The sequence below is a fragment of the Trichosurus vulpecula genome, chromosome 4, assembly GCF_011100635.1.
Source record: "Trichosurus vulpecula isolate mTriVul1 chromosome 4, mTriVul1.pri, whole genome shotgun sequence".
NCBI classification, from domain to species: Eukaryota; Metazoa; Chordata; class Mammalia; order Diprotodontia; family Phalangeridae; genus Trichosurus; species Trichosurus vulpecula.
The window spans coordinates 304,968,600-304,995,592 of NC_050576.1; the positions used below are offsets into that span (position 1 = coordinate 304,968,600).

Sequence of the window (26,993 nt, forward strand, 5' to 3'; positions counted from 1 at the left end):
GGGAGGTGTTAACGGCCACGCTAGGGGGAGGGGCCAAGTCAAGAACCAATCGGCCCTGGTCGTTCAGGCGGTGCTTGATGATGTCAAAAACTCTATAAGAGGGGAGAGGACAGCTTGAAGATCCTCTTTTCCTTTTCCGGTTGGAGCCAGAGACAGTTACAGCGACAGTTACAGCGACAGTTACAGTTACAGCCACAGCCACAGCTGAAGCAGGAGCTGCCAGTAGCAGAGCTGACCTACGGGAGAAAGCTGAACAAAGACTTCAGGCCAGTGGGTAATCTTATTACCATAGAGGGGGAAACATGATTTTGCTTTACGCAATCATGCTTCTCTGTAGCCTCCTGGTTACTCTTTCAAGGCGTACTTATTGGGCCTGGAAGCTTTTGATCAATATATCAAAATGGGGTTGCTGGTTCATGGGTTGGTTACTGTGGAGCCTAAATAAATGTTTTGATTCTTCTGCCTTCTACTTTGAGAGTTTCTTATATCCGGCGGTTCCGAACGTTTCAGACATGTTTATGATCCTCTTTGAGATTATAAACTCTGCCCTCCTAATACAATATCTCCTCAAAAAGATCCCAAAAAGAAATCTCCTAGGAATATTGTCACCAAATTCCATAGTTCCCAGATGAAGGAGAAAATACTGCAAGCAACCAGAAAGAAACAATTTGAGTATTGTGGAAACATACTCAGAATAACACAAGATCTAGCAGCTTCTACATTAAGGGATCGAAGGGCTTGGAATATGATATTCCAGAGGTCAATGGAGGTAGGATTAAAACCAAGAATCACCTATCCAGCAAAACTGAGTATAATGCTCCAAGGTACAATATGGATTTTCAATAAAATAGAGGACTTTCAAGCTTTCTCAGTGAAAAGACTGGAACTGAATAGAAAATTTGACTTTCCAGCACAAGAATCAAGAGAAGCATGAAAAGGTAAACAAGAAAGAGAAATCATAGGGGACTTACTAAAGTTGAACTGTTTTGTTTACATTCCTACATGGAAAGACGATGTGTATAATTCATGAGACCTCAGTATTAGGGTAGCTGAAGGGAATATACATATAAAGAGAGACAGGGGGCACAGGGTGAGTTGAATATGAAGGGATGATACCTAAAAACATAAAATCAAATTAAGAGATGCTAGAGGAATATATTGAGAGAGGGAGAAAGGGAGAGATAGAATGGGGTAAATTATGTCACATAAAAGTGGCAAGAAAAAGCAGTTCATTGGAAGGGAAGAGGGGGCAGGTGAGGGAGAATGAGTGAATCTTGCTCACGTCAGATTTGACCTGAGAAGGGAATAACATACACAGTCAATTGGGTATCTTACCCCACAGGAAAGAAGGAGGAAGGAGATAAGAAAGGGGGGATGACAGAAGGGAGGGCAGATCAGGGGAGGAGGTAATAAAAAGCAAACACTTTTGAAAAGCAACAGGGTCAAGGGAGAAAATTAAATAAAGGGGATAGGACAGGAAGGAGCAAAATATAGTTAGTCTTCCACAACATGAATATTGTGTAAGGGTTTTACATAATGATACACATGTGGCCTATGTTGAATTGCTTGCCTTCTTAGGGAGAGTGGGTAGGGAGGGAAGAGGGGAGAGAATTTGGAACTCAAAAGTTTTAAAAGCAGATGTTCAAAAAAAAAGTTTTTGCATGCAACTAGGAAATAAGATAACACAGGCAATGGGGCATAGAAATCTATCTTGTCCTACAAGAAAGCAAGGGAAAAGGGGATGGGAGGGGAGTGGATTGACAGAAGGCAGGGCTGACTGGGGAATGGGGCGGTCAGAATATATTCCATCTTGGAGTTGGGGGGGAGGGTAAAAATGGGGAGAAAATTCATAATTCAAAATCTTGTGTAAATCAATGCTGAAAACTAAAAATATTAAATAAATAATAAAAATATAAAATTTTTTTTAAAAATGTCCTTTCTTTTCTTTGGTATCTTTTGTAGAATGTCTTTTCTGTGTCTGTTGATATAATTATGTTTTTTGTTGTACTTTACTGTCCCCAGACAGCATCTGAACTATATGATTACATATCATCTCTTCCCTTATATCTTCTACTGGCATTATCCTTGAGGTGCTTTGAGAGAGCTTATGGAAGATGAGATCACATCACAATACTTTTTTTTAACTGCAAAAAAGCAATCATTTTATCTACCTGCTCAACAGTCTACCCAACTTTAAACATAAATAGTAGGATAGCAATGTATGCTTTGACCATTATTATCTGAACTCTAGTAAATATAAGAAGATGAATAGCAATGTAAACAAAAACAACATTGTGTATTCAGGTAGCAGCTGGCAGTTTGCACTGTGCTTTCACAAAAGATTTTTGAGTCAGGAAGACGTGGGCCTCAAACGCTCTGTGACCCTGAGTAAGTCACTTAATGTTTAGCGTCCTTAGTTTCTACATCTATAAAATGTAGATATTAGTAGTATCTACTTCACAGGATTGTTGTGAGGGTCAAAGCACTTTGCAAACTGTAACACATTACATAAATGCTACCTTCTATATTGGTCTTCACAACAACCTTAGGAATTAGACAGGGCTGGTATTATTATCCCTATTTTGCTGGTAAAGAAACTGAGACTTAATGGTTAAACAACTTGTCTAAAGTCACTCATTTAGCATCTTAGACTTGGGAACAGGAGTCTCATTTTCTTATTCCTCATCATGTACCCTCTCCACTGATCCTCTAGATGAAGGAGTTATTAAAGGGTTAAAGTTGGTTGAGGAAAGAAAATAAGCTGCATTTCAGCTATGCTTAGTTTTAAGTGACATCTGTCCCCATGGAGATATCTACAGCCAGCCAAAAATACAGGATTGGAGTGAAGGTTAGAGGTTAGGGCAGGAGATGTAGATCTGAGAGTACTCTGTGTACACATAATAATTGAAACCATGTGAGTAGATGAATATTCCATATTGGTCAGAGGGAAGGGGGATGGCTCTGGGCCAAATATTGTGAGATAGTTGGAAGGAATAATATATGGAAGTCAGAAAGGCAGAAAAGGGATGGTGTAAGAAAGGTATCCCAACCATTAAATTGTTTGATTTAATTTGTAAATAAGTTGTCTGTTAATTGACAGTTGAAAGTGTGCTTTATACTTTGGAAGACATAATAAAAGAAGAAACAAACTCTTCCCCCCCTCCCGCTGGCTTAGAATATAAAGAGGGGATATATTAAGGAGTCATTTTTTCCCCAGACATCTTCAGGTCTACACAGATACTCCATGCCCAGCAGAATTTTCCTAGGCTCCACTAAGGTCACCAGTGCCACTAATCCCAATGGCCTCATGCTGGCGCTTGTGAAAATGCTGCCCAAAAAAGTCTCGTCTGCTTTGGTGGGTGAGGAAGGAAAATGATGGAATAAGTTTCTTTTAGGAAAATTTTCTGGTTAATCATAATCCTCCTATCCGGAGTTATGAAGCAATGAGCTCTATTTAGCTTTCCATTATAAATCAGAATTAAACTAGAAAAAATTATTTTTTTTCCTGACCTTTCAGAGTCTGTTATTTATGTTCCCTATGGTTAAAAAAAATAAAAAGAAAAAAAGCCTGGTCAGCTATATTCTGCACAAATGTTCTCAGTGATGAGATGATGGTGAAGAAATGAATTCCTTCTGTTGTGTGAATGGTTATGGAATTTTACCTCCCAAATTATTCCCCCCCCCCAAATGATTTAGCATGAGATAAATAGAGTAATAGGCCTTGTAGAAAAAGGAAGGATTGCGTTTATAACTGTATAGAGCACCCAAGGAAGCCCTCTATTTTGTGAAAAAAAAAAACATTTTGGAAAGGGGGGATGGATAACACTGTGAATTTACTAAATCAGCAGCATGTAGAAACATGGCTAGGCACCTGTTTAGCAGAGCGTGTGACAGTTGCATGGAATATGGAGGAGTTAATATTTTCTGAAATAACTTTCATGCTGGAATTTACTGTCTTCTGTATATATAAATTTGAAACATTAATGTGCTATTCTAGATGTTTACATTTAATATGCATGCAAATTCGGGATGCATCCTACGTGCTGCGAACATCATTTACAAATGCTTACTTTCCATGTTTGTTAGTAATTTTGGCTGCTTTAAAAATTAATACTTTAAAGAAATACACATTTTAAAGCATTTGTAATGATTACTTTTGGTTCAAAAAGAAAACAATATTCAGCTACTCTTCTCTCAGGAGGAAAAATGTAATGTTTAACAAAGTTATGCAGAATGTTAAAGGTTAGAATATTTTTATCTTTACTACGAATCGGTTTAGATTAGGTGTTGCAGATGATTGTCTCAGTTAACAATGCTGGAAAATATGGTGTTTACAATGAGTGATTGCAAGCTATGACATTTTGGTACCATTATGGATGAGTCATTCCAGCGATAAACATACATTGTGTTACAGAACACCATAATGTATTTTTAAATGTAAGAAGATAAGTAGGGCACAATGTAACCAAAAGCTTAGAAAGAGAGAGTCCCAGATAGAGACTTTGTAGGAGCTATCGCTGCCATTTAAGCTTGTTGTCTTGACAACTAAAATACAGCCATCATGTCTTTCCCCAGGCATGAAACCTTAGGGTCACCTTTGACTCTGCGCTGCCCTTTCTTCCTCCCTCATCTAATCTGTCAGTGAATTCTGCTTCTGCAACTTCTCCATCTTTTGGATTTTCGTTTCTCTTACCATTTCCACATCAGAGCTCCCAAGATCAAGCATTGCTATCTCCCAATGAGACAATTGAAGCTTCTGCAGCAAGGACTTTTGGGCATCCCTGTTACTCACATTTTCAGCCAATTGCAACCAACACAACCAAAAAGCTTCCTTTTTTCCAAACACATAAATGATATCATCCTTCCCATTTCGCAGATCTCCCATGGCTCCATACTGTCCTGTGCACCAAAATAAGCTTATTTTTCTTCCTATAAGTCTGCCTAGCCATATGATTCTCTTTCTTTTCTTCCATATTCTGCCTTCTGTTATCCTTGTGCTTTATGTGTCTCATTCTTGCTGCTTACTTCCAGACTACCATTTGCATTTGAAATAGCTTTCCTTTCCGTCTGTATATATACTCTTCTCCCCCTTTGTAACCTTACAGCGCCTTCATTTTCTTCCCAATTACTTCTCTTTCAATGAGAATAAACAGCTAGGTGGTGTAGTGGATAGAGGACTGAAGTCAGGAAGACTTAAGTTCACGCCTGTTACTTAGTAGCTGTGTGATCTTGGGTAAGTCACTTAACCCGTTTGCTTCAGTTTCCTCAACTGTAAAATGGCATTAATAAAAGCACCTCCCTTGCAGGTATCACCTACCTTGTGTGTTTCTGATGAGATCATATTTGTAAAGTACTTAGCACATAGCAGATACTATATAAATATAAGCTATTACTACTACTACTACTGCTGCTGCTTCTGCTAATGCTACGGTTATTATACAGTGAAAAGCGTGTTTGGATCCTCGATCAGAAAACTGGGTTTGAATCCCCAATCTGACACTCATTACCTGGTCGATCTTGGATAAGTGATTTAACCTTAAGGGATTTGATTAACATCTTCAAAATGAAAAAAGTTGGACCAGGTTATTTCTGAATTTCCCTTCAAATCTAGAAGCAACAGACTTGTGACTGTCATGTGGCAATGTTTACCTGGTCATCATCATGGTAGCCAGGTAAAATGTTGAGTAAAATATTTATTTGATGTGATGACGTCTCCCCTTTCCGCATTGTGGATTCTTTCATGTTTTAAAATATATTTATTAAATGACATGGCTGCCATCATCTACTTAATTGCTATTCTATTATCTCAAAGCAATTGTTAAAGGTAACGTACCTCCTTCCGCTTGGGAATGGATGTGTGGAAGGGCTAGAAAATCTTTAGCAAAGGGCAGAAGTAATGTGGAGAAGTGGAAATATCACTACATATATTAACTAGTCATTTGGCCATGGGAGCTTTCAACGTTCAAGACTTCTCTTCCTAAATGATCTCTTACTTGCCAAATCTAGTGACCTTTTCTCAGTCCTCATCCTTCTTGACCTCTCTCCTGCTTTTGACACCGCTTATCATCTCTTTCTCCTAGATACTCTCTTTTCTCTAGTTTTCCATGACCTTGCTTTCTTCTGGTCCTCTTTCTATATCATTGACTTCTCTGCTAGATCTTCATTTAGGTCATGCCCACTAATCATAAATTTCTCTCAAGGCTTGCTACGGGACCCTTTCCTCTTCTTCATCTATGCAGTTTCACTTGATGATCTCATAAACTTCTATGGTTTTAATTACAACATTCTATGCAGATGATTCTCAGAACTCCTTGACTTTTCTCCCATGTTCCCTAACTTCTCTCCCAACCTCCATCTTGGCTGTCCAACTGACTTTTGAACATGTTGAACTGCAGGTCTTGTAGATATCCTAAACTTAACATGTCCACACCTGAACTCCTTATTTCTTCCCAGATATTCCTTTTTTCCTATATCCCTTTTACTGGCAAGGGTACCATCGTTTGCCCAATCATCCAGGCTTATAACGTAGGTATTTGACTCCTCATATCCAATCAGTTGTCAGCTTGTGTCATTTCTACCTTCATAACATCTCTCCTGTACACCTACTTCTTTTCCCTACACCACCCCAAGCCTTCACTACCTCATTCCTAGGCTATATCAACAACCTTCTGATTGGTCCCTTTATCTCACATTTCTTCACATTCCAATATATCATCCACTCAGCTATCAAATTTATTTTGGATCTAGTGCCAGGCTTGAAGTCAGGAAGACTCATTGTCCTGAGTTCAAATCTTCCCTCAGACACTCATTTGCTGTGTGACCCTGGGCAAGTCACTTCACCCTGTTTGCCTCAGTTTCCTCATCTGTCAAATGAGCTGGAAAAGGAAATGGCAAACCACTCTAGTATCTGTGCCAAGAAAACCTCAAGTGAGGTCACTAAGAGGCAAACATGACTGAAAAATGACTGAGCAGCAACAAAAATGCAAATCTGACCTTGCCAGTGTTGTCCCCCTCCCCATCCCTTCCATCAAATCCAGTGACTCCCTGTCATCTCTAGGATGAAATATAAAATCTTCTGGTTTTTAAACCCTTCATAAATAAGCAGACCCCTTCCTACCTTTCCAGTCTTCTTACATCTTACTCCCTTCTACATATTCTAAGATCTAGTGAAACTGACCACCAGCTTGCTATTCCTTACATATGATACTTCATCTTCTGTCTCTGAGCATTTTCTCTAGTTCTCTTCCATGCCTGGAATTTTCTCCTTCCTCATCTCTGCCTCCTAGTTTTCTTGGCTTCCTTCAGGTCCCATTTCAAATCCTACTTTCTTCAAGAAGCCTTTCCCAATCTCCCTTAAGAGTGCCTTCCCCTTGTTATTCCACACCCCCCAATTTATCCTGTCTATCTCCTATTTGTATATAGTTATTTGCTTTTTGTCTCCCCCATTAGACTATGAGCTGAGAGCAGACCCTTCCCCCCTTTCGTTGTATCTCCAGTGTTTCACACAGTACCTGGCACAGAGTGGGTGATAAATGCTAGGTGATTAATTGATTTGAAAATATGCTGCGACTGGACTTGAGGTCATTGATACATGTGAGGGAAAGCACAACTTGACAGGTACCATTCCTGCTTTTCTAATGAATGTATGTCAAGAGAAATCCCAAAGATTCATGACTGCTTTTCTGCTATTTGTGAATAAGCCAAATTAGAGCTGTTTTTACCATGCTACTCTGGCCAAGAAAAAAGGACAGTAAGAATTAATGAGGAATGTAGCTGAACTCTGTCTTAGGTATATTTTGAGGAGGGGGTAATAAAGGCCATAATTTCTCTTACCTTATCCTACAATGGGAGAGAGAATTGTGTCCATTTATTCTTAACCTAACTGCTTTATGAACCTCATATTGTCTGATAGCCTCGCAGTTGTTGGGCTGGATGTAGTGGCAAGGTTTGAATTTACATTGTCATTTCTGTTAAAGCTTTCTGTTGTCTGTTTTAAGGGATTGTGCATTTGTCTTTTCTATCCCCAAAGAAGGAGCTGGCATATTAGATAAAGGGCCATTCCTCTTGTACTTTAGTGTATAGAGCTAGTGTATCCCTGGTAGGCACTAGCTCTCTGTCTGAGTCTTTACCAGGGAAATGAATCTAGTTATAGGAGCCAGTTTTACTGATCTACCCAGGAGCATGTTACAGAAGACATCTATCACAATAACAATGATCTAGCCTTCTACCAGAATCCAACCACATCCATATTTACATTAGAACACAGAGTTCTGGCTATAAAAATGATATCTTAGTGTTCTTGGATAATGCTGCCTTTATAATATTTGTAAGATATGCTAAAATCAAGAACTTCAAATTATGTTTCCATAGGTTGAGAAAAGCGTATGTCCTTGTGTCATTTCCTGTCAACTGCTCAAAAATAATGAGGGAGTCTCTACCATGTTCTCAAACAGATAGATGGGAATGTGGCTGAGCTACTCACTCCCAGGGGACCTCAGACTTTGTGTCGAAGGAGGGGTCACAGGGAAGGCAAATTCAATGTTAATTGGAGTACTCGCTAGGTATGAGGCATGTACTAGGTCCTGAAATGTCTTATAATCTAATTTACCAAGTGTTTTTAAGTGTCTTTCATGTGAAAGACACAAAGGAAATGATCTGGAAACCGAGCTTTGTGGAATTGCGTTAAGACGCTTATCTTGTTATTTCCATTTACATTGTGTGTCATGGAAATGGGAAAATTAGCCCTCAAATATTCATTCATTTGCCATTCATTCAACAAGTATTTCCAAGGCTCCTACTATGTGCAAGGCACAATTCTAGGAGTTGTAGGGGATTCAAGGATGTATTAAGACCCAGTCCTTAGGTGATGAACATCTACTAAGGCAGGTAATGAGGTAACGAGCGCACGCTAAGAATACAAAAATGAAAAACAACACAAACCCTGCCCTCAAAAAATATATACAAGTGTGATAACACACACTCTTTCTCAAACCTGTTATCTCTCCTTTCCACTGACCCTTTCCCTTCTTACTATAATCATACACTCAGGTCTCTTCTGTCCCCAAATTATACCACCCCATCTATATACACAACCCCATCAAGTGATCATTCTAGATCTTTCTTTTTACAGGCAAAACCCTTAAAAAAAGTCTGTACTCACTGCCTCTGTTTTTCTCACTCACTTTTCAACCCTTTGCAATATAGAGCTTGTTCTCATCATGAAGTGAAATTACTCTCTGTAATGTTACTGCTCAGCTAGGTGGCATAATGGATAGAGTGCCAGGCTTAGAGTTAGGAAGACCTGATTGGCACTGAAACCTCCGATATTTGGCAGCTGTGTGACCCTGGACAAGTTGCTTAACCCTGTTTGCCTCCATTTCCTCATCTATAAAATGAACTGGAGAAGGAAATGGCAAAGCACTCTGGTATCTTTGCTAAAAAAAAAAAAAAAAAAAAAAATCCCAAATGGGGTCACAAAGAATCGAACATGACTGAAATGACTCAACAACAAAAATGTTTCTAGTGCTCTTTCAATTGCCAAATCCAGGAGCTTTTTGAGTCTGAATTTTTCTTGACTTTGCTATAGCATTTGGCGCTTATGACCACCCTCTTCTTTGGATATTGTCTTCTCTATGGATTTTTGTGATAGTTCTCTATTAATTCTCTTCCTACTGGTCAGACTACATTTTTCTTCGTCTCTTTTGTTGGATCACCATCCGTGACTCACTCACTCCCAAGGCTTTACCCCAGCCCAATCTTTCTCCACTTGGGACACTCTCTTGCTGATCTCATCTGCTTCCAGGGACTCAATTATCAACTCTATTGGGATGACTTTTAGATTAACTTATCCACCCCTACTTTCTCTCCTGAGCTTCAATCACTCACCATCAATTGCCTACTGGACATTTCCAAACAGATATACTGAAACTACTTCAAAATGTGTTCAAAGGAGTACTTGCTATCTTATCCTTTAAACATTCCCCTCTTCCAAGTTTTCCTTTTTCTGCTGAGGCAATACCATCATCCCAGTCACTCATGTTACCAACATTGGAGTCCTCATCAGCTCAGTCTCTCACTCAACACATGCCGTTAGTTGTTAAGTCTTATTGAGTCTTTCACAGTTTCTCTCATGTCCTCCCTCTTCTCTTCATTCGTGATGACACTTTTGTTCAGACTCATCACCTTTTACTTGGCCTGTTGTAGTGGACTTCTAATAGGTCTCTGTACTCCAAATCTCTCCCTTTTTAATTCATCTTCCATACAGTTGCCATATTAATATTCAAATGTACCAGTCTGACCCTGTTTCTCCCTCACTTAAGAAGCTTCTGTGCCTTCCTGTTGTCTTTAGGATCAACTACATCTTTTCTCTTTGTACCTGAAGCTCCAGCCTACCTTTCCAGATTTATGTTCCCTTTTATGTATTCTACAGACTACCCAAACTGGCCTATTTGCTACACACGACATCCTGTTTGTTCCTTCTGACATTCCATTTCCTATTTTCATGACTTTTCACAAGTTTCATGCCTGGAATGCACTTCCTCCTCATCTCTGCTTCTTAGAATCCCTGCTTTCCCATAGCTCATTTCAAGTACCACTTTTTACGTGATGCCTTTCCTGATTTTCTAGTTGCTAGTGCCTCTCCAACCCCCAAATTATTTTGTGTTTGCTTCATATATGTTTTGTTTCTGGTCACGTAGGTACATGCTGTTTTCTCTGGAATCAGAAAGATGTGAATTCAAAGCCAACCTCAAGACATTTACTAGCTGCAAGAGACTTACCTCTGTATCCCTCAGTTTCATAATGACACCTACTTCACAAGATTTTTGTAAGGATAAAGCAAGATCATATTTGTAAATCCCTTAGCACAATGCCTGACTCATAGCAGGTACTTAACAAAATGCTTATTCCTACTCCTGTACCTATTCTCTGGTACAATATTAGGTCCTTGAGGGCAGAGATCATTTCCTTTTTGAATTTGTACTGCCATTCCCTAACACAATACTTATCAGGTGGCAAGTGCTTAATAAATGCTTGTTGATTGATTCATGAAACATAAATGTAGGATGTCATCCCCCAAATTCACATGATATGAGCTTAGTACTCATTGCTATTTTGTTGCATTTTTTTTTACTGAATCCTTAAATGATGCAGTAAAGGATGGATGGAAGCACAAAATATTCAAAGTTTTGGTTGCAGATAAGCTGACAGGTGAATATATAGGGTTTGTAGAACTTGAAGGGACCTTTGAAATCATTTGGCCCATCCTCGGGAAATGAGGAAATTGACACTCAGGCTGGTCAAGTGAATTGCCAAAGATTACTCAAGGGGTAAATGTTGTTGTTGCTCAGTTGTTTCAGTCGTGTCCAATTTTTTGTGACCCCATTTAGAGTTTACTTGGCAGAGATACTGGAGTGGTTTCCCATTTCCTTCTATAGCTCATTTTATAGATGAAGAAACTGAAGTAAGCAGGGTTAAGTGACTTGTCTACAGCTAGTAAGTGTCCAAGGCTGGATTTGAACTCAGGAAGGTGAGTCTTCCTGACCTCAGGCCCAGCACTCTATCCCTTGCTCCTTATATTACTTATAAGTAAGTAATAGAGCAGTTATTCAAATGCAGGTCCTCTGGACTCCAGTGCCAGTGATTTATTTCAGTTTACCAGACTTGTTCCATTGGGGGTAAGGGGCGATCTCAAAGGGTGAGAAAGGCAAAGATTTTTCTTCCATCAACCATATGAAAAACATGCTTGTTTGAACAAAGTGATTACTTTAGATACCCTCTATAATATGTTCAGGTCAACTCTTTTTGAGCATTTTATCAATTGGAGCAGTGGTTCCCAGTGGTATGTCTGGGATACCTTATGTTCCCTGCAACTTTTCCCAATGAGTCCCTTCACTACACAGAGACATTTGCAGCTGCTGTTGGCCTCCATAGTCCATGGCAGGTAAGATGAGAGGAGGGAGAGGTACCCTTGCATCTCAGACTGGCTACGTAGATGTCCTTGCCATGTAGCATAGGAATGAGTCTCCTGCTGCATCTGGTGGTTCTCGCATAAAAGCAGGATTCTGGCTACCCCCTCCCCAACCCACCAGCACTCCGAAGTGTATAGGAACAGCAGTGACAGCCGCTGCTCCTGACTTTAGAAAAGATAAAGTGATTTTGGCTTTTGGTAAACTAAATTTTAGCTCATTGGCTCACTTTGGACTGACCCTGCCAAAGTTTGGAACTATTGTGTAATTAAGAAAATTCTAAAAATAATGTTATGTTTTGAGTATTTTTTTCTTTTTAAGATAGAGAAGTCTTTGATGTTGTTTAAATGAATTAGTATAAAGTACTAAGGAACAGGTATAATCAGTATTCTGTCTAGAAAATAAAAGAGCAACAGTAGTAACTGACTTAGCACTTAAAAGTTTACAAAGGACTTTATGTATACTATCTTATTTTAGCTTGACAGCAACTTCGTGAGGTAGCTATTATAGGTATTATTCTTATTTTCATTTTGCAAGTAAGGAAATTGAGTCTAAGGAACGTTAATTTGCTTCATAGTACAGTGGTATGTGCACTGAACTTGAAGTTGTAAGACCTAAATTTTAATCCCAGTTCTGCCATTTAATACCTGTGTACCCTTGGGTAAGCCATCTCATACTCTGTTTGTCCTTATTTGTACAATGAATGGGTTGGAATAGGTGAACTGTCCAAGGTTCTATGCTTAGTAAATGTCAGAAGAGGGATCTGAATCCAGATTTTTCTGGTCTTCTCTCTAGATGCCAGAGGTCTCAAGCCAAGCCCTTATCTGGCAACAGCAGTGGCATTTTCTCTGCATATCCCTTCTTAGAGGATTTTTTTTTTGGTGGGGAGAGTGGTAGTAGGTCTTGGAGTACCTGGCCAAGAGCAGGAGCAGGGAGAGAGAGCATAGTACTGTACAATATAGTACATAGGTGGAGATTAACATAGGTGGGGATTAACATAGGTAGGGATTTTTTTTGGAATGCAGATTTCTTTCATAATTCTTTACATAAAACTGAATTTGGATAATGTGAATTCATGTAAAGTGAGAACTGTTTATAGTGAGTCCTGGTGAGTACCCTCAAGAATAGGCTGGTCATGTGGCTGCTGTTGTTTAAACATGCATAATCCTTTTGGTTCATAGAAGTTATTTAGGAAGGGTAAACGTATGCATAAACATATGTGTCATCAATGCATAATGCTCTTTAAGGGGAATGTTTAGATTCTTTCATGTGATTTCTATTAATTGCTAGTAAGGATTTCCCCCCTCCCACATCATCATAGAAATCAATAGGAAAACAAAACATTTATTTATACTCTATAATTCAGTCATCTAATTCATAAAGTGTGCTCAAGCTGTATTTATGTTTGGGACTGAAAAATAGAAACCAGCTACCGTGCCCACTTGTGTCATTGGTGATGAATAGAAGCAAAAAGAATCAGACTGTCTTTGACATAATTGGCCTTTCAATGTTATTTAGGCACAGTCTTGGTTATGGGTTTTGTAAAGTGCTGTTAAAGTTATAACGCCTCATATTTTCCCCATTAATAATGAGTAGCGCATGGCAGACACAGTTTAGGTTGATGCTTAAAAGTTTTTTGATTAATTGGCTCTTTGAAGGGACTTCAAGCTTTGGATATTTTGTTAAACTTTCCCAACCAAAGAACTCATTTATATTCTCCATTACTTTTCTGGTTATGCAGTTGTGTAGAGGGAATTAAAATCATCCTTTAAAAACATCCCTTGGATGCCCCTAACTCATAAATTGATGGATGTTAATGGGAGAGTCAAGTCTATTCTAGCTTAATATCATAGACATGTACTGAGCTATCTGGGGAAAAGCAAAGGTTGACTTAAATCCTCAGACGAAGATGCTTTGCAGATTTTGAAACATGTCAGTCAGCTCGAAATTAATTCATATATTCAACACACACACACACACACACACACACACACACACACACACCACCCTGAGAACTAGAAATGACACAGAGAAAGTCTAGACTAGGACAACCCTTTGATGAGTCTAGGACTAAAGATAATGATGGTTCAAAGGTATTATGGCAACAACTTTTACCAGAAAATAAAAAGTGAACATTTTAAAAGTTAATTGCCATTAAGATAACTTTAAGAACTTTTTTTTTGCCTAAATTGACAGACCTGTCTCGGGGTGAGATGTGAAAGAGAGCCTTTAGATTTGGGTGACATGCTTTGAGGACAAATAAATATCAGGTTACTTACTGTAAGTGAAAACAGGAGCATAATATCAGGTTCAGTTCTATTCTCTTAAACAGTAAAGGTGTATCATATTCCGAATATAAATATACTTCAGAACACAAAGGCGAAGGGGCAAAGCAGATCATCTTATATCAGTCCTAAGGCTCCATCAGATTTTCTTGGTAGCAGTAGTATTCCTTTTGTCTTCTTTTCAACTAAGTGATTTTCTTGGTGACTGCTTTACTTTGGAATTTTGTAGCTTCCATGATTTGAACTATGTGATCACTTGCTCAAACTGGTATAGACTGAAACCCATCTATACCTTCTAATCTGGTGTGATCATCATCCATGTTTTTCCTCAAGTCTTTTTAACTATTTTTAAAATTGTGAATTTAATAATAATTACCAATAAACACAAACATTTCAGGATACAAAGAACAGGAATTAGGATTGTATAAGAAATTGTAAAATTCTGATATATGTGTGTATCCAGTTTTTTTTAAAAGAAATATATCTTTAAATATTAAATTTGAACAAGGTTGAAACAAAATTACTCTATTTGTGTTCCCTTATGTGCTTCTTCTTCCTTATGCACACTTTAAAATATTGTATTGAGGATCTTTTTTATTATGCTTATCATTACCCACTGGCACATCTTCTCCATTCCCAGATAGAAGCTCAGTCTGTCAACAGATAAATAGGTGCAAGTGTCTTTAACTTGTGCATAGAGGGCCCATCCAACAGCTGGGGTGGGGAGGTTTTTCATTCCTCTGGTTCTTTTGATCTCTTAGAGTTAGCGTGGTACTCAGACTGTTCACTGTTGCCTATTAATTGCCACAATATGATTAGCCCATGATTAGTCCTCCTTAGACAATACACTTCAATCAACACTGCTGGTGGCACAGCGATAGTGTACTGGGTCTAGGGGTAAGAAGATCTGAGTTCAAATCTGGCCTCAGACAGTTACTATTTGTGTCACCCTGGGCAAGTCACTTGTCCTCTGCTTGCCTCAGTTTTCTCAATTGTAAAATGGGAATAATAGTATCTATCTTGCAGAGTTGTTATGAGAATCAATTGAGATGATATTTGTAAAAAAAATAGCCCTTATTTTTTCTTTTAGCTATTTTGATTCTTACTTATAATTTTGATTCTTCTGAGATTATGCTGTTCCATTTTCATAACTATAGAGCATAACTTGAAGAATATTGGTTTTTCACATATGTATGAAATCACACTGAAAACAATATATAGGCTTTTTTTAAAGATACAGTCTTATTACCTCTTTCTAATTGATTCTGGACTCAATTGTTCTTCCTTTGAAGCAATCCCAAATAAATCATAAAGTCATAGAATTTGAGAATTGGAAGGGCAACTCAGCAGCTAGCCAGTTAAACACAAATATAAAAGGAATCCCCTCCATAATTTAATGTATTCATAGGATGACTCATGATAACATTCATGCGTTGAGTCTCTAGCTGTATGTCATAATTCAGGGTTTGTGTGTGTGTGTGTGTGTGTGTGTGTGTGTGTGTGTGTTAAACTATTTTGGTGGAATTTTTTGTTTGTTTTTTTTAGTATTGATGGTTAGGGCAATCTCTTATGCATTTCTGAGTTTCTCACTGAGAAAGTTTTGCATAGGGTTTTGAGGTTTCATGTAATTAGTTCAATATCTTCAATTATAGAACCTCTCAGTAAATAGGGAATCCATCTTTTGTTTAAATTCTTCATAGGATGTATTACCTGATACTGGAAAACAGCTAAGGTGAATATATGTCTGCCCATTTTCTAGTTCATTCGAGGTCAGTATAGAATAGAGTTAGACCTATAGTCACACTTGCCGGGAGGTTAGTGTTATTTTAAAGTATGCACTGTATTTTTTCCAGGTGTTTTAGAAACAGTAGGATTTCATGTTCTCTATTCCTCTCAGGCAGTTGTGCAACCATAAAGATGAGGTCCTATAGAAAAAAAAACAAAAAGAAAGAACTTAACTATTTCTTATTTCTGCCTATTTCCTTTTCTTTCTTTTTTCATCAAAGATGCCCTTGGTGCCTGAGTAGGACATTCACATAAAAGCTTTATAGAGATGAGAAGGATAAGCATATGGACTAGTAGTCGCAGGATTTGTGTGGAGGATGCTCTATTCATGTATGTTTTGGTAAAGATCTCATAATCTGTGATCTTTTCCATTCTCTTGGGATTGTTCCTTTGAGATATCTTGAGAATGTTTCTCCATGTTTTTTTAAATTTTCTGCTCCCAGGAAAGATTGCTCTGCTGTGTGATTGGTAAAGTCCAACCTCTCTTCCAAACATCAACTTCCCGAGGACCGATGTTCTTGACTTACATAGCACATTGGGTAGTAGAAGTAATTCTACTATCATTGCTAATGGAACCATCACTATAACAGTATCAGGAGAAGTTTCATCTATAGATTGCCCTCAGGAAGATCTGGCTTAGGTTGATTTCATATCAAGCCTCCTCATGTTTGTTCTCTCCTCAGATTCTTTTTTGCTTTTTGTTTTTTTGTAAAGTGATGCTGTTCCTAATCTTCTGTCATCTTCCTTTTGGATGTTTTGAAAATGCCCTTGTATTCTAAGAGAGTATTGACCTTGCCTGATATGTGTTTCTACTTGGTAAGGACTTGGTGTTTGCTAGCTGAAGCATTTTTTGGTCTATTTCAGATTCATCATTGTGACTGCTGTTTGAAATCATTTAATTTTGTCTAAAAATGGTGATTGAGTCAATATATTTTATTTATGTCCTATTTTTGGAGTCAACAGCTTGCTTAAACAAATTGACTTAGAACTGGTGTAATGATACACAGTGTCTTCTAATTTTAACCTTTCTTCTAATTTGGTCTTCACCTTGACCTTTGTTCTAACTAGCCAGTGATGTGGTGCACATTAAAAACTGATTCTGAAAGGACTGCTATGGCTGTAACCAAATAGTCTCTTGCCTATTAAAATATAATTAGTTCTTTTTTGTGATTTGTTGAGTGCTCACCACACACAAAAATTTCTCTGTTCTTACACAAAGTACAGCTGGGTTTTGATTAGTGCGAATAATGAATTCCTAAGATGTGGTTGCAAGTATTTGAATTCCTGGTGTTAGAAGTTGTAATTATGTAAAATATGGCAATTGGTTCCAGCCCAGTGGAAATATGCAGTGTAAATTTGAATAATGTGATGACTTCAAGGGAATTCTTTATTTGTACTAATCAGGACCTAGCTGCTTTTATGATTTAGTAGGTATAACAGTTTACAGGCATGACATAGGTATACCCAAATGCATTCCTAGATTCAGAACCATATTTTGCCACCTAATTTTGACTGGCTTTCTCTGTGCCCATTTTCACATTCAAGCATCTGAGTCTTGAGTTTATATTTTACCTAAGTTTGGAGGATCTTGTAAAGTTCTTCACAATACTCATTTTAATTGTTCATCATTTTAAAAAGTACTGAAACAAGAAGTCCACTTTTCTGATAACTGTGGCTTCTGTTCATTGTGCCTCCAGCAAGATGAGATTACTTTGTGTCCCCTGGAATGGTGTAATTTGTTGTCTTTGGACACAATGAAACTGTCACTTTTCCAAGAAGAAACTTGCATGCCCTCCTTCTGTTGAGCTGCGCTTTCTTATAGACCATTTATCCCAATGTGTACCTGAATTGGAATCTCGTCTGCAACATTCCTGACAAATTGGTATCCAAGCTTTATTTGAAGACTCAGTCATGGGGGACCGGAGGAAGATCTATTTTTGTAGAGTTCCAAAGTCATTAGAAGTTATTCCTTGTCTTGACTAATACTGACTCTCTGACATGTTTACCTGTTGCTCCTCATTTTACTTTCAAGGTCTAGGCAGAATGAATCTAATTCTTCTTTTAAATAACAGTCCTTCAAATCCTTGAAGACTGTTGGTTATCATGTTACCTTCATTCGCACGTTTAAGAAAAATGAACACACCTTCCCTAAGTCTTCCTTTGGATGTAACCCAATTTATCAAAGCCTTTTCTAAATGTGGAGCACAAAGTTTGCCACAGGACCTCCAATATGGTCTCACTAGGGCAAAATGCAGTAAGACTGTCTCTTTCATCTGGAATTTATACTCCTACTAACGAATCCTAAATGATATTAACTCCCTTTTGGTGACATATGACCATGCTGACTAATATTGAATATTCATTGGTCTTTTTTCTCCTGAACCATTGCCTTGTTACATCTGCTACATACTGAACTTGTACACATATTTTGGTTTTGTTTTCAACCCAAAAGCAGGGCTTTATATTTTCCTCTCATATCATTAGCAGCAGCCCACTATTCCAGCCCATGAAAATAGTAGATTTAGAGCTGGAAGACAGTTTGGAGTTTATTTATCCTAACTTTTTAATTTCCTAAATGAGGAAACGTAGTCTCAGTCAGGTGAAAGGATTTGTCCAAGATCATAAAATGGTAAATGGCTGGTCTGAGACTCAAATGTAAGCCCTGTGATTCTAAATCCAGTATTCCTTTGCCTGTATCCCACATCTTCTGTTTTTCTGAATCTTGATTCTGTTATTCACTATATTAATTGCCTCTTTCTATACCTTCCCCCCCCTCCAGCTTCATCTCGTCTGCTATTTTGGGTAGCTTGCCATTTATACTTTAATTCATTAAGGCTCTGTGATTTCATCAGTGAGACTATTCCCTTTATTGACAGACATAGCTACCCATCAGTGCTTTAGTAGATTGGCTTTATCAATTGCTTAACCTAATGATGTACCTCTCTAGATCTAGCTGGGCTGGTCCTCAGACAGAAGATAATACTTCATTACTAAGAGCTACACTCTTTCCAGCCTGATAGGCCAAAGCTAACAAAACTCTTCTGGTATATGTAAGTCTGGCAAGACTTGTTAGTAATTACCCATGCCGACTCATAATGAATACATCTTTTCTTTTTAGCACCCATAAATCCCCCCCCTCTTAATAATTTATCTTTTTTTTTAATCAAGAAAAAACACCAAACCCATTGACCTATAGTTTCAGGTATTCACCTTTTAAAAATTAAAATACTTAAAAGTTGGCCCTCTTAATCTTAGGACATATCTTCCATTCTCCCTGATTCCTCAGATTTCATTTAAATGTGGTTCAGTTACCATGTTCACAAGTTCTTTCGGTACTCTGATGTAGTTTATGTGGCCAGCATGACTTGAACTTCTTGAGAACATCTAAGTATTCTCTTGACAGAACCTTATTTATCTTGGATTTCAGTTTTCTGTAACTATTTTTGTGTTAAAATTTCAGTCCAAAGAAAAGTCTCTCTTTTTTGGTAGGGGAAAAAAATAAAAATCAGTTGCTTTCTATCTGTCTGTCTGGCTGTCTGTCTGTCTATCTATCTATCTAATCTTACCTCACAAGAGTATTATGAAGGCCAAATAAGATAAAGTGCTTTGCAAAGTGATACATACATTATAGTTGTGATGATAATGATGATGATGACAACAATGATAAAATATTGATTAAGCACCTACCAAATTCCGGGTACTCTACTTACTAGTACTGGCCTATCACCTCAGAAATTATTTGGATTGTTTTCTTTTTAGTCAAATTCTAGCTTTTTCTATGACATTGTAAAACTACTATATTATGTAAGACCATATAATGAGGCCATGTTCATCTTTATTTTTTATTAAATATTAAAACTTAAATACACAATAAGAAAAGAAAAATTATAAACTTAAATATTGAAACTTAAATATGAAATAAGAAAATGAAATCAAATCATTGCCATGTGCCCAGCAGAACATGAGAGGATTCAAAATATACAACAATAAATTTGCATTTCAAGAAAGCCTATATAATAAATACCACCATTGTGTTGAGAGCTGTCTATCTTTTCTTTGCTTCCTTGTAAGTTTTCTTTTGTTCTCTGCTCTGCAGTTTTTACTTTCTTCTCCCCCCCCCCCGCCCCAAATGCTACAATTAAGTGCAGATCTGTCAGTCTGTTTTAAAATGTGTTTTTCTTCATTCTATTTGATCCTGAATGAAAAGCTTCTTTAACCTGTAACAGGATCATAACTGTAGCATGAATGAGAAATTGGAATGCCAATTGAGCTGATGGAAATTCAAACTCCAGGCTCTTACAAACAGGAAAATGGATACTCCAATTAAAAGAATTGTTGAGTTTTGGTTGAGTTTGCTGCACAAATTTGCCAAGTCAGCAATTTAGTGCACTATCTGGATGAGTGGTTAATTAAGTGGATGAATCCAATCACAGTTGTACCTCAGGGGAAAGTAGCCTATATTTTAGTCTTCTGTGTACATCGGGGCCAATTGACCTTCAGTTTCATGGCAGCTGTCTCTTGGGTGACTGTGCATCAACTTCTATTGCTCTTCTAAAGCCCTGTTTCATTGTATTGAACTTTATGTTACTGGCATCATAGGAAAATTTTAATTGCTTTTGTGAGAATAAGGCTTTATGTGACCTTTTTTTTGGCAATTCCCTCTATTCACAAGTAATAATGCATTATTTGTTAGTTCAAATTTTATGGTTTAAATTCTACCTGTACCTCCTATGACTCAGGTATCCCTAGGCCACTGATTATGAAGAGTATGTTTTTTTCCATTGTGGTAAATTAATCGTGTGGAACCCAGAGAAGGACATACATATATATTTTCTGATAGGTGGAAATGGGGGTTTAAGGTTAGAATGAAGGAGGGTATTTCTGGACAGAGTTTTAGGGGAAATTTATAGAAAGGGATCAGGGACTTTTTGAAGAGGAAATTTTGTTTCAGGACTTTTGAAAAACAAATACTTATTTTTAGTTTGACACATATAAGAGACTCTTTGGCCATTTTTGTTTTGTGTGCCAGCTAACCACAAGTTAACATGGTCTACTATATCTGGTAAACTCCACACTAGTCATGGTCAAGCTTGATATCCATCTGACCATCCACCCCAGGCATCTCTAGATCATTTTTCCTGCTGCTGTTTTTTTTTGGGGGGGGGCAGGGGGTGCATTACCTGAAACTATGGCCTCAGTGACTTAACCTGCCTTGCTTTGGAGCTATACTTTCCTGACTGATGAGTCAGCCAATGCAAATGCTCATGGCCCTAGAGTACTCCCATCTCCCCATCTACTCCACCCGGCTTCTTGCCATTTTTCTGCAATCACACATCCTGACTCTCTCTCCCCTGCCTCCATTTCCACCTCTTACTCTGAGATAACTAATCAAATCTATACTACCATTGCTTCTGGAATAAATGTGTGCCTATGGCTCTGCCTCTGTGACTTCCCAAACCCAAACACCCTTCCTTGGCCACCACTTCCTTGTAAGTAAGCTGTTTGAGGGTAGATGCTCTCTTCTTTTTTTTCTATTTGTGTTTTCAGAGCTTACTTAGCAAAGAACCTGGCACATAGTAAGCCCTTAAGTGTTTTTCCTTTGTTATTCATTCATTCATTCATTTTTATTACTAATTGGGTAAGTTTTATTTAAGGTATGATGAAAATTCAAAAAAAAATTAAACCACCAGTCAGAGAAGACACAGTTTAATCATTTTATGCAATGAAAAAATACAGTTCTCCTTTTGTCAGATATAACTTTAATATGCAATTCAAAGGAAATGCAAGTTTAATTTTTATTAGAGGTATACTATGTATTTTAAAGTGGTCATGATGGGGAATAACTTCAGATATTTTGAAACTTCAGCAGAAAATTAAATGACAGTTTGTTCATTTTATTTACCAGGTTAAACTGGAGCAGATATTTAAGTTGTATTTAGAGGTACACTGTTTCCAATTCAGTATGTCAGGGCCATTTGAGGAAACTGCTGGGATGGTTGGGTTGTGGATAAACATGGATATTTGGCTAGTATCTTATGCTAAAATTCACTAAGGCATCAACTACCATTATAGGTAATAATTTCAATAATTTTTTAAGTTTATATATTTGGACAGTTTCTTCAACAGCACTTAGCACAATGCCTGGCACATAGTAGGTGCTTAATAAATGTTGATTGATTAAAAAATAAATATTTATGATTATTTTTAAAAGAGACAGTTATTTTGCTTATAAATGTGAGATGTAGTTTTTAAGAATGTTAAGAATCATTATATTGGGTTAGACATCAAGTCTATGGCAGTCATGGCAAGGAATGTCTTATAGGAAGCCACAGTTGATTTTCTAGATGACAGCTTTGAGGGGTAAGTAGGTACCTACCAAATTGGCTTTATGCTTTTCACTTTCTGATGTAAATCTGAAGTCTTTTCAGGGCAAAAATCCTTAAGAAAATGTTGGAAACTTGATTGTTTACTAAATTGGGAGGTATAAGGTTATTTTCATGAACTAAATTTATCCCTTCTCCCATGCTGTTTTCTTCTGGGGTATAAGAAGGAAAAGTTCCTAGTTCTCATGATGGAACATGCTAGGTTGGGAGGGAGAGGGGTTAGGCTAGATTCAACTGGATGATCCAGGAGGTGTCTTAGATCTCAGGGAATCTGTGCTTCTATAATTATTGTTTGCTAATTAAGCATGGCACTTCTACACAAATAATGTTAATTACTCTTTTTCAAAAGTAAACCTAAATGTGAGGTGTCTCAAAAATCTTAGCATGAGTTTTTAGCTATTATTTGAGAATTAAGTTGCAGGAATTCATGCTTTAAGTTGGGTATGCCAATTAATTAGCACCACGTTTTGCAACTGGATTTAAACCCCAAATCCAGGCTCAACAAAAACAACACTGTGAAGGAATTTTAACCTGGTAGATTTAATCACATCCAAACTTGAAGGAACATCATCTGTAGACATATGTGCATATGCTCTTGTGCATGCATACTCATCTCCATGTACAGAGAGTGTATGTGTTCCAGAGACAGAAGGTTAAAATCACCAATATTAAGCCAATTTAATAATGTTCCTTTTCTAGAAAGTCGAACGTCAGGATCTAGCCTTATGTACTATATATCCTACCCCCAGTTCGATTTACTTGATTCAACAATCAGGAAAGCATTTTGGGTTAGAAGCCCATTCTTCAAATTACAATCTTTCCTAGATTATAATATTTTAAAAGAAAGAATGACAGACTTGGGGTCAGATATTATAGTTTTTCAGGGGAAGAAAAGCCTAAATGCTTATGTTGATTGCTTAAGTTAATTTCATTTCCTTGGGTGAAATTTTACTGTAGGAATACAGTGCATTACTCTGGCTAAGACATGTTATTTCCAATAAATATGGAAATGATGCCTCCCAGTCCTGTGGTCTGGTATAAGATCTCATGGGAAATAGCTTAAAACTACATGATAGGCTTGAAATTAATTCTTGCCCCTCCTTTGCCATCCTCATCCTCTGTTTACAAGATACACTATTATTTCTTGGTATTTCCAGGAGGATGAGTAACTGCAGTTCTGAATTGCGGAAGAAAACTGCAGTGATAAAAATCTCCTGGCACAAATGTTCTCTCCAAGAGAAGAGATGAACAAAATGGGCTATAATTTTGTAAGTTGGCAAAGAGTTGCTCTTTGTCCCTTACATAATTTACTATCACTTGTTGTCCGTTTTCTGTAAAGTGCCTAGACAGAAAATGCTGTTTTGCATTTTTCAGTGACCGAGGTACTACAGGGCTTTTGGGGGGAGGTAGGGTGAGTAGGGGCTGGTTTGCAAATTGAGATTGGGAAGCACTTCCATGTTGTTCTCTATGTTGTGAAGCCTCCCATTCTCTTCTATTAGTACCAACTTAGACTGAAAAGTATCAGAAGAAAAATGAATACACATGTCAGTTAACAAGTATTTAGTCAATCAATAAGTCTTTATTAATTACTTATTATACCAAATGCTGGGAAATACAAAGGAAAGCAAAACATGGTCAGTACCTTCAAGGAGCCCACACTTTAATAGGAGAGAGAACATGCAAAAAGAAAATTATACACAAACTATGCAATTATCCCTTCCACATCGTGGGGGTTAGGGGTGCAATGGCCTTGCAGTCTGGACAGTCCATGTTAAAGTTTTTGGCCTTCCCTTAGTACCAGAGAAGAAGTCTGAATTATGGTATTAAAAAATAAAATATGTTGATATTATACAATGCTATACATATATTTTATGCATTTCTGAGTTTCTAAATTTTTTTCTGTCTCATCTGCTGGCCTTCCCATGTCATCTGTAGCTGCTGCAAAACTCCCCCCAAATTCCTATTAATTTCTTATGCTGACCCATGATATATCGAAACCACAATGGGGAAAGTCATGATGTGACAGGGGTAACTGCATACAGAGATGGTGGAAGGTAGTAGGCAGTGGAAGGGACCATGAAAGGTGTCCTGCAGATGGCAGAATTTGAGCTGAGTCTTGAAGGAGGAGACAGATGTTAGGAGGAAGAACATTCCAGAAATGAAAGATGGCTAGTTAAAAGGCTCAGAGTCAGGTAACGGAATGTCATGTGCATAAAAAAGAAGGAAGACAAGTGTCCCTGCATCTTAATGTATGGGGGCGGTGCAGAATAAAGTATAAGGTACTGGAAAATTTTAGAACCGGAACATAATAAGGAACCACTAAAGTTTATTGGGTGGTGTGTATGTGTGTGTGTGTAGAGGCATGACATGGTCAGACATGGCAGCTGAATGGAGCTGAATGGACTTGAGTCGGGGAGAGATTTGATGTATGGAGACCAATCACAAGGTTATTATAATAGTCCAAATGTGAAGAGTTAAGATCTTGTGCCAGGGTATTAGCTGTGTGAAGGGAGAAAAGGGGATGCATATAGAATGTTATGAAGGAAGAAATGACAAGATTTGGCAATAGAATAGATAGTGAGGACTTGAGGATGATGTCACTGTGGTAAGCTAGGATAACTGGGAGAATGGTGGTGCTCTTGAGAGTAAGAGGGAAATTCAGAAGAAGGGAGAGTTTGGAATAAAGATAAGGAATTATGTTTTGGACCTGTTGACTTTGAAATGTCTGTGGAGTATCCAGTTTGGTGATATGAGACTAGAGCTTAGTAGAGGTTAGGACTAGATTTTTGGATGTAGGAATCACAGGGATTAAGATGATAATTGTACCCAGGGAAGCTGATGAAAATACTGAATGATATGCTATAGCAGGTGAAGAGAAGAGGACCTAGGACAGAACCTTGGGAGACACCCATAGTTAGGTTAATGGGTGTAATATAGATGAATATATAGCACGAGAGACTGAGGAGGAACAATTAGGTAGAAAGAGAACCAAGAGAGATGACTGTAGTGAAAAAGAATTTTGTCTAGTCATTTCAGTAGTGTCTGAGTCTTCATTTGGAGTTTTCTTGGCAAAGATACCGGAGTGGTTTGCCATTTCCTTCTCTAGTTTATTTGACAAATGAGGAAACTGAGGCAAACAAGGTTAAATGGCTTGCTCAGGGTCACATACACACACACACACACACACACACACACACACAGCTAGTAAGTGTCTGAGGAAGATTTGAACTCAACAACATGACTCTTCCTAACTTCAGATATAGCACTCTATCCATTGTACCACCTCATCAAAATAAATAGAGTGGAGAATATCCACGAGAAGATGATTTCAGCAGTGTAGAGAGGTCAGAAAGGACGAGGAGGAAGACTGAGAAAAAGCCATTAGATTTGGCAGTTAAAAGATTATCGGTAACTTTGGAGAGAATGCTTTCAGTCAAATGATGATGTCTGAAGCCAGATTCCAAGGAGTGTAGAATCAAGTGAGATGTGAGAAAGCAGATGTTCTTGGGAGGTTAGTTATGGACGGGAGGAGAAAATATTGAATGAAAACTATTGGGGATGGCTTGATCAAATGAAGGTTTTATAAGGTCAGGAGAGGCATGTGTATGTATATAAGGCAATAGGGAAGCATCCAGTAGACAGGGTGGGATTTTGTTTTTAAAGAAATTCTTAGAAGCCCCTTAGAAAGCTTGAGTATTCTGGATATTACTCAATCCAGTAGCCAATTTGGATCTTAAATTGAGTGGATATTACTTAAGGCAGCTCAACAGATTTAAACAGATACAGAATAGTTGAGGAGTTCCTCAGTTTATCTGATGTTTGAATGAGGCAAGGGACTGTTGTGTTTCTGTCTTTATATGGCTAGCATGTAATAATCCCTTAATAAATGCTTGTTGAACTACTTATGATCCACCATGTTTCCAGCATGGCGCTAAGTGGTCTTAAATTTTAGTGTGGCAAGAGCCTTCTCAGTTTCGGCAAATCTAATCCATGGTTACCTTCTCCTGCTGTATTGACTATATTAACATCGAAGGAGTAGAAGAAGAAATGCCATTTGGCTTGGCTGCTACCGGTGGTTGTTAGTTCTCACAACAAATCAACGGCAGTAATGACATAAAAGTAAGCTGTTGTTTTTACCGAAGTTGAAGTCAGGAGATGTAGATCATATTTCTGACTTTCTGTCTAATGTGGGGCAGATCACTTATCCTACCTGATAGAGGCCCATCTGAAAAAAATGGTGGTGACAAATCTAACCCTGTTTTGCTCATTTCCACTTAAATGGAAAGGAACATTGTAAAGATTTAGTAGATTAATAAAAATAGGTATGTCTAGAAAGTGTTTTGAGCTCCTTAGAACTAGGTGCTGTATAAATTCAAGGTATGAATATATGTGTCAAACTCTGAATTGCAAGAAAGATGGGAAACAGTGAACTGAGAGCATTCAGCTTTCATCCAGTCGTGCTACCAGGCAGCGCCATTAGAAATCTAAAGTTTGTCTATAAAAAGGCAGGGGTCTATATTATGAGACTTTGCTCCATTTTTTTGTTCTTTTCTATGACTGTTTATCCTTCTCAG

General features: G+C 37.8%; 1 protein-coding gene across 5 annotated transcripts in view; it reads left to right on the forward strand.

Annotated features, from left to right (window-relative positions):
* Positions 1-26,993, forward strand: part of ENOX1 (ecto-NOX disulfide-thiol exchanger 1) — a 706,159-nt gene that overhangs the window by 159,813 nt on the left and 519,353 nt on the right. The gene's annotated exons all lie outside the window — the stretch shown is intronic.